The sequence below is a fragment of the Miniopterus natalensis genome, chromosome 4 (genome assembly GCF_054644295.1).
Source record: "Miniopterus natalensis isolate mMinNat1 chromosome 4, mMinNat1.hap1, whole genome shotgun sequence".
Classification (NCBI taxonomy): domain Eukaryota; kingdom Metazoa; phylum Chordata; class Mammalia; order Chiroptera; family Miniopteridae; genus Miniopterus; species Miniopterus natalensis.
The window spans coordinates 54,779,157-54,788,489 of NC_142084.1; the positions used below are offsets into that span (position 1 = coordinate 54,779,157).

A 9,333-nucleotide genomic window follows, 5' to 3' on the forward strand; every position below is an offset into this window, starting at 1 on the left:
CAGTTCCACTTTATTCCTTCTGCCTCCTGAACAAAGATTGCTGAGATACCCAATTTCTAAACTCTTGTCATATCATGAACTCGTCCCCTGTTTCCCTAGTCTCTTAAAAGCATTCAGCAGCGCCCATACCCTTAGTAAGGCCCTCCCGGTTCCCTCTTTCTGAGGCATTGCACGCCCCTCTTGTGCACTCGAGCTGCAGCAAGGTCCCACACAACAAACTAACTTAGTTTGACTATAATGCATTCCTCGCAGTTCTTTTCTTCTGCTATTCGATATTAACAACTTTAGTTGTTGCACCAACCCTAAATACACGTCAAAAACTATGTTGTTTTCTGGGAAATAAAGTTAAGAACAGCAATCATTTGAATTTTCTTTAGATATTTACATAAACATCACTACAAGCATTGGAAAAAATGCTAGATAGTTCTGACAGGAATTGTACTTAGTAATGTAATTTATAAGGGAATGTTTGGATGAAGTACTTAGAAGATATCTGGGGTGAGTTCTTCTTTAGAAACACTAAAGAATGTAGAATGGGTCAGAAGTGTGGGTATAGGTTGAGATCTAGATTTTCAGAGAGGAGAAAATAACTGTTTCAGAAGCAAATCTGGGGGAACTAGTTGATTCTTGTGGGTTGCCAGGGTGAGAGGGTTGCTGAGGTTGATTAATTCGTAGATTTCTGAACACGTACCAAAAAAAGTAATCAGGCTCTAGACCTCAAAAGAGTAGATTAAAGAACTAGATAGATTAATAAACCAATAAGTTGGTTACTAGAGACCCAACAAATAGAACCAGGAGACACAGTCAGTTCCTATGTGGAAGCAGGCTTGTCCTGTAGCATGCCAGTGTGTCACCAGGACACCTCAGTCCTCTCTTATGGCCACCGTCTATCTGGGGAATGGATGGGGCTCCCTAGGCATGGAGGAAGGAGAACCTGCAGTCTTCTCAGGGGGGACACTCTCTACCTATGCTCTGTGGATGAGAGAGCTGATCTTGAGGGTCATGTTTTCAGGATTTGACGAAAATAAAGAAGGGGGATTTTTAACAAAATTGAATATTTGAAATCTCAATGCATAGTAAAGGCAATATTATTCAAACCACAGGTATTCATCTTCATTAGATGTCTGATGAATAAATGAAGGAAAGATAAAACCATTAGTGGATGATAGTCCTTCCTTGGATATTTATTTCTTAACACAAGTGTGCCCCAGCTTTTTGCTACTCTGTGTGTGTGTGTGTGTGTATTTGTGTTTTAACTAGTTCTTCCACAAATGGTAATTTATATCCCAGATTTTATTTTTTTCTTCACAGGAGTTCTGGTGGATACATTAATATAAATATCCCCATAGAAGTCTCTAAGGCTTGTGCCCATAATGTGAATAAAATATTTTTAAAAGGCAAAATATAAATCTTTGATACAGCAGAATCAAAACTTCTTCCAAGTTCCTCTTTGCAGGAACATATCTCAATAATGGAGTAGATTAAAACAGAATAAATTGAAAATTAAAGTTCTGGTGTTCTTGTCATAATGGGTAGCTTCTACACATGCACAAAAATGGGGACTTTGTGATTGTCCCAACTCACTGCCTGTGGCTGTGTCCACCCACGGCCAAAGCATCTGACACTTTAGTCAAGAACATTAAAGAATAACATAATAAAAAAGGCATGCCATTGTCTACAATCATATACGCAGAACCAGTTTGACTCAGCGAGTCCCATTAAAATCAGCCATTTTGATATTTTCATATGCTTTGTGCAGACTTAATGCATTCTCCTTGTGCATTGGACTGTATATTCTGATTTGTACTATTTACTTTGATGTTGATACCTTGCTTCAGGTTTCAGTCCTTTTTGTTGCTTTAATTATTAGTACACTGTGAAAATTCTACTTGAGGCATTTGGCAAGAATTCCTATGGGGAATCACGAGAAAACAGACTGAATCATTTAGGATGCTTTTGGCTTTAAGAAACAGAAAAAGCAATGGCAAAGAATAAGAAATAACATAATCCACAAAACAGAAAGATTTAAAGTAAAGTAGCTTAAGGAGTTGTTAATTCCTTGACTGAATAACATTATTAAGGTTAGTGTTCTCTGGCATACTGTGTCTTCACTACCTCCCCTCATGGTCATAATTTGGCTGTAGCCATTTCAAGCATCACATACAGACTAACCATGCTGAGCAGAAGAAGGGGTCAGTTTTTGTGTGACTGCTTCTATGACAAAGGCCACCTTTGGTAGAAGCTACCTAGTAGATTTTCTTTCATTTGTCACAAGTGGGTCACACGTATTGCTAGTGCTGGTTTATGTGCTTTGTATGACCAGAGGGCTTGACCTCTGTATGCTATTTCTCAGGCTCCTGGGACAACTGGTTTCTGGCTGGGTTTGGCCAAATGGAGGCACTAGTGGGAGAAGAGAGAAAGGCATTTCTCCCCTTCCTCTCACTCAGACTACATCTCCAGCAGCTGTGTGTTTCCTCTGTTGCTCCAACATCTGCTACATTGGTTGGCAATGAGTCTAAATTCTCAGATAATCATGCCACTGGGCTCTGGTTAAACTTCTTGTTCCTTTTGTTTTTCCAACTGAAGGGTGGTTGTGACTTGGTTGCCTCCACTTCTGTCTGGTGTCTCAACTCTTCCATCACTTGTGTGAAAGATTGCCTGAATTTCCTTTGTTTCAAATATTTGCTGTGTTTAAGGTTTCCTGGTTAAATCCTGAATGAGACATCTGCCCACGTCTAAACCAATTCATAGCGAGGAAAGTAGGGTCCTCAGGATTAGATGAAAGCATTCAGGGTTTACTCAAAGATGAGAGCCTACCACATTTTCCACACTTTTCTTGGGTGTGGATAACCTCGAAAGATGATGCTTCTGTTTGAAAGGGTGAAAGTAGGCAGTTTGTGCCTTACAGATTATGAAATTACTCTTCTGTTTTCATTCTAAGATTCTGTGTATGCAATGGAGGGGAAAATTCCCCTATGTTTTTCTGACAATAAGCTTGTATAAAAGTACTCAAGGATAATTACTGCAAAGTAAGAGGTAATTAGAAAAGAAATTCAAAAATTTGCATTTTGTTCCTGTATAAGTCATTTTGGGGTGCCATAACAAATGCAATAGGCTGGGCGGCTTAAACAGCAGAAAATTATTTTCATAGAAGCTAGAAGCCCAAGGTAAGGGTGCCAGGAGGGCTGGTTTCTGTTGAGGCCTCTCTTTGTGGCTTGGATATAACCACCCTCTTGCTGTGTCCCTCCAAGTCCTTTCCTCAGTATGTATGCATGGAGAGAAAGCATGTGTTCTGTGGTGTCTTTTCCAATGGACAGTCATCCTGTTCGCCCATGACTTTATTACCTCATTTAACTTTTTTCAAAAATCTTCTTATAGACCTTGTCTCTGAATATAGTCATATTTGGGGTTAGGACTTCGACATATATGTTTTGGGGGACACCATTTTATTCAGAGCCATCCCTAGATTGGTTTTGTCATATATGATGATATTTGGCAGTTTTCTTTAGTCACAGTTTTCTGTCCTGAAGTAGGGATGTTGGCATACTGGTGCTGGGGTGAAAGGGTTTATGTAGCCATCAGGCTTTACTCATATTTTTAATTAGCTCGATACTGTGAGTCTAGGAAAGTCTTATTTTCTCCTGTCTGGCCGGGTCCTGTGTTGAAGGGTATGCTAATAATGTGCGTATTCTCATCTCATCCTTGCCTTGAGAATATTCGTTAGCCCTGTGTTATAAATTTATGCTTTCTTAGCGACATAATTTGGACTGGTTTAGGGAGGAGGGACAGTGCATTCCTGCTGCCTCTTCCTTTGGTAATTCTATCAAAAGATGAATTTGAGGGATTTTAATTACACATTAATTAGTACAAAGAATTAACCACTCCCCACGTGTTGAGGGAAGATGGGGAGGGGGTGTGGGTGGGGAGAGACTAATCAAAGAACTTACATGTTTATAAGCATAACCCATGGACACAGACACTGGTCTGGGGAAGGCCTGGGGGTGGGATGGATGCGGGGTGGAGGGGATCAGTGGGGGTAAAAAGGGGACGTCTGTAATATTCTCAACAATAAAGATAAAGAAATTTTAAAAAAAGATAACTAAAAACTCAGAATTTTATGCCTTTGCTTTTACACTGCAGAATAACTTTTTGTTTGGGGGGCAAGGCCATGCTCACAAATGGCACCAAAATGTAGGAGAATCACAGAGCTTTTAAAAAAAGACAAGAGTTTCATCTCATTGTAATTTTGATTGCATATTGAATGAAAACCTCACTTATCCTGTACATCATAACACGGCTCTTCTGATCTCTGCAGGTCTATGTAAGTTTGAATTCTCCTTTTGTCAGTGAAGTACAGCCTGAGGCATTGATTTTCAACCTTCTTCATCTCATGGCACATGTAAATTAATTACTAAAATTCTGTGGCACACCAAAAAATATATTCTATTTTTTGCCTATCTGACTGAAAAAATGGGTAAAATTTTGATCCATCCATACTGGGTGATGATTGTTGTGTCGGCTGTTGTCATTTTTTTATTTGGCAGCCTAAGGGAAAAGAGGTCAGTCCCCCCGACTAAATAGTCAGGTAGGGCATGTTTTAAACATTCTTGGGGCACGCTGGTTGAAAATCATGGACCTAAGGCAATGAGTGGTCAGCCATTATGTTACATCTTTGGGACAATTTTTTTCACTCTTGTCCAGTGACCACCTGCATCTGAGATGGTTGTTAGAAATTAAGATGCAAACTTAGCAGCAATTTACTGAATCTGGGGCAGGCCCTAGCCATCTGCATGTTAAGAACTACCCCAAAATGATTCTTAACGCTAATCAATTTTGAGAAACTGCTGTAGGATGAGATTAGGCTGAACTATTTCACTTGCAATGACAGTTCAAACAGGAACATGGCTAACTGAAGATATTTCTTTTCAAAATGAGATATTTCTTTTCAAAAGTTTTAATGCTTCCTAATCCAATGAGTACATGTGTACTTTTATTTATGCCCCATATAATTCTAAAGATAACTGTATTATGCCAATGGAAATTTAGTTTTATTAGAAAATTCCCTACACTTGGATCGTTCCAGTTATGTTTAAAGAGATGAAATTCTGTGGACTATCTAGTCGTTTTCTTCTATACACACAACACAATAAAGTTGGATCATATTTTGAAAAAGTTGTTGCTTCTCTGTGCTTTATAAAAGGATTGCCTTACACACACACACACACACACACACACACCATGAAGTGCTCTCCTATTTCCTGTCCAGGAGAAAAGTAGAATGTGGACCTAAATCCTTATTTTATGGCTTAATTTCATGGCTTCATTACCAAGAAGTGAAATACACTGTGTCAGCTTTCTCGGGCAGCCATAACAAATTACACCAAATGTGATGACTTAAAACACAGAAATTTATTCTCTCAGTGTTCTGGAGGCCAGAGCCCAAATCAAGGTGTTGGCAGGGCTACAGGCTCTCTGAAAGCTCAGGAGAAAATTATTCCAGCCTCCCCTAGTTTCTGGGAGCTCCAGGCATCCTTGGCTTATGGCTGCATGACTCCACACTCTACTTCCATTTTCATATGCCTTTCTCCTTTTATGTCTCTGTCTTTACCAGCTTTTATAGGGACACTTGTCATTGGACTTAGGGCCCACTCAGATAATGCAGAATGATCTCATCTGGAGATCCTAAATTTATATATCTACAAAATCCTCTTTCTAAATAAATTCTTATTCACATGTTCCTGGGGGTTAGGGTGTGAACATGTCTTCTAAGGAGCCATGATTCAACTCATTGCCTACATTTATGGCCATATTTCATTTTGTGCATTTGTATGTTTTTCCAGAATGGTTGTGCATATTTCTCCTTGCCTCCCTTCCTAGCTGATGGCAGAGTGGCTAATGAGGAACTGTGGCCCAAAGAAGAGAGCAAGTAGAGAAATTAGATCATCAAGTCTGCCATCATAAGGGCTGACTTTAATCTTTTCCCTAAATCCTTCCCAAACTTGGTATCAGGGGAATGGGAGTCTATTTATTTAACTTAGAGTGTGAAGTAAACTTAGCTTTGAGCCTGGGGAAATAAATCCTGTTCAGTTTGTAGAAATCGTGACTTACGTTTTAAGTGAATTTTAAGCCTCTTGCTTAATGAGGGCATCACGAGTGAGTAACCACGCATCCGCCAGCCTTCCAGAGCTGTTGCGATGCTGAGTCCTCAGACTGCCTGTCACATCATTAACTTTAATTATTTCTTGGTATTTAAAAAAAGATGAAAGGAAAAGGAAAGCTAATTAATTTAAAACATAGATAGTATATCTTTTTTAGTAGAATTTCATTTAAAATAAAAGTGTAAAATTGCCTTTGGAAGGAAAGAGAAGAAATGTGAAAGAAATATAGATGGAGATCTCAAATGTTGGCTGACAGTTTTGGACATTTCTTCATGCCTGAGGAGCAGTTTGTCTTTGCTGCAGGATTGATTTAAAATGGTTATTATAACACAAAAATCTTAAAAATCTGCAGGAATGATGTTCACTGTGAGTGTATAGTAGCAGGAGCTTTAAGTTTTGAACCCTTGTGTGGTTCCCTAGGGGCAGTGTTAATTTTATAGCACGGGGTCCACAGTGAGTGTGCTCAGAAGAAAATGACTGAACATTCTGTAGAGCTACATGCATAAGGCTATGAAGCAAGACAAGTACTTTCCCTGCTTTCTAGAAAAAGTGCCCCGGAATTTAGAGGAAGCGAATCATGTATTTTCTTACTTTATCAGATGAGTAAGCACTTTGATGTCTAACTTTTGATATAACTGATTTTAGAGGCCACGATTAAAAAATTAATTAAACGCTGGAGTATTGTTCAGGCAAAAGAAATGTAAAATGTGTGTACAGCAGGCTAGATATTGAAGAAAGGCCCGACCTGGATATTTTGATATCACACTTAAGGGACTCAGTCCGACCTCAGTTTAGAAAGGTTGTTGGTCTTTACATGGAAGTGGGATGCTGGAACAATGTTTAAAGATCTTCAATACCAAAGAAAAGACACTTTGAACATAAATTTTACAATTTAGAACAATGGGTTAGGAAAGTTTTCTTATGAAATATATTATTACTTTTTAGGTACAACATTGAAGTATCTTAAAACTTGAAATGTTAATTGCAGATCTCCAAAATATCTCCCATGTCTCCAAAATGCATTTTCTGAAAAGTGAAATGGCAATTTTAGAATTGGCACTAATTATAACTTTTTTCCAAACTCCTGTGCATGCAGCTGTTTTGCTTTAAGTTGCACTCAAAAGAATCCTAAGTGACCAGTTAACATTAAAATCTGAATCCTATCCTATAGTTCATATGACAAAAACTATTCTATAACCGTGAGTTTACTGTCTTTGGTCTTTAAAAAAAAGCCAAACATTTCATACCCCTGCAGTGACTATTTGGCCTTGAATATTTATCACAGAATGTGTTCTTTTAATTTTTTAATATCATATTTTTCAATAGAGCTTTATTTATTTATTTATGTATTTATGTATTTATTTATTTATTTACTTATTTATTTCAGAGAGAGGAACGGAATGGGAAAGAGAGATAAAAACATTAATGATGAGAGAGTCATTGATCAACTGCCTCCTGCACGCCTTCCACTGGGGACTGAGCCTGGAACCTGGGCATGTGCCCTGACTGGAAATTGAACCATGACTTCCTAGTTCATGGGTTGATACGCAACCACTGAACCATACTGGCCAGGCTCAGTAGAGCTCTTAACCATAGAAATAATGTATCAAGTATTCTAGCAAAGCAACAACTTAATTTTGTCCTTGCTTTTCATATATTAAATCTGAAAGACTGACTCACTTTATCAGTTTTGAGTGGTCTCAAAGAAATATTCCAGAGGCTTCTAAAATTGAAACTTTTTGTAAATAGTTTTCTACAGGCAAGCATATATAACCAAACCTTCCATCTATAGGAACTCTGCAGGGGGTGTTATTTTCCTCAATAGAAATGTTTTATCTTTTGAGCATCAAAACTGGGACAGTGTTTGCAAAGAAATTCATGTAGGAGCAACAGAGAGGAAGCAAAAACAATCCCTTCTAATAAGTATAATATAAAACCTGTTACCAATATTCTGAATAATTAAAATTAAAAGGTAATATTTAGATTTTAAAGTTAGGTTGTATTTATTGGAATGGCCTTTGCTGTAATAGTAAGTGTTTAACGTGTTTGAATTTTATGTCCATTCTGTTTGATTATCAGTACAATTTTCTAAAGACATTTTTGAGTGTTTCCAGAATTCTTTAGCTCATGTTTTTTAAGTGATTGTTCTATTCATTATCTCAGAGTGAAAATATCCATAAAAAGAAAGAGAGAGACTGGAGATATGGGGAGAAAGCTTTCGTTTAAAACAAAATGATAAAGACGGTCCACCGAACAGTGAGTACTATGAAAGTCCTTATTCCATTATTTATCTCCTTTGCTTTGTTTTTGAAAAACCAATGGCAGTAATTTCATATCAGTAAATTTAGATATGCTTTCTTATGTATGCAAAACAGCATAAATACTTCCACTTATTCTTAGATTTCTCTTTGCCTTCAAATTCTTTGAGAATAAGAAAGAAAACTATAGTAGATTGGGAAAGGATAGTTGTATTTGAATTTCTAAATGTCTTCTATTTTATTACTCATCTGACTGCAGATTGGATTATCTGACACATGAATTATTTGGGTTTTTATTCATCAATAGAATTCTCTAAAACAATAACGTGCCTACCATAGTACTACAGCATTTTTTCTACCTGTCTAAGATTGCTAATACAATATATTGAAAGGCTATTTCACCCAAACTTCAATCTCTTTAGATACTACTGTCAATCCTATCTCACTGCTTTTAGGACTCAAACCCCAATGTGTTACCCATAATATATTTAATTTTTCACAACTAGAATACAAAAGAATTTTTGAATAGCCAGCCCATGCTCCTGTGAAAATTAGCCTCCTAACTACAACTCACCATTTAATTTTTATTTTTTATTTTATTGTCAGACCGGTTATTTTCAATTTTAATAGTAACTAATGAAAACAAGACTTCAAATGTAGTTAATTTTGGGGGTAAATGGTAAAGATATTTCAGTTGGCATTATAGCTGTTAATTTAGGTAATTCTATAATGAGGGGATATAATGTCATTGAATATATGCAACTGTGGATACTGTATAATCGGTGAATGAACAGCCAACATTTCAGAAATGATATTTGAAAGCTTTTTAAAGTAGATAGCTGATAATGTCATTTGTGCAAGACCAGCAGGTGTTCTCACAAATTACCTGAATTTGCAGTAAAAAGGTGTAACAGAGC

The 9,333-nt window shown here is 37.2% G+C and overlaps 1 long non-coding RNA gene across 1 annotated transcript in view; it reads left to right on the forward strand.

Annotated features, from left to right (window-relative positions):
* LOC107527517 (uncharacterized) overlaps positions 1-8,358 on the forward strand; it is a 178,790-nt gene extending 170,432 nt beyond the window's left edge. The window contains exon 4 of the long non-coding RNA XR_015714370.1: positions 8,322-8,358. This is a non-coding gene — a long non-coding RNA (uncharacterized LOC107527517). The remainder of the gene's footprint in view (positions 1-8,321) is intronic.
* Positions 8,359-9,333: the final 975 nt, after the last annotated feature.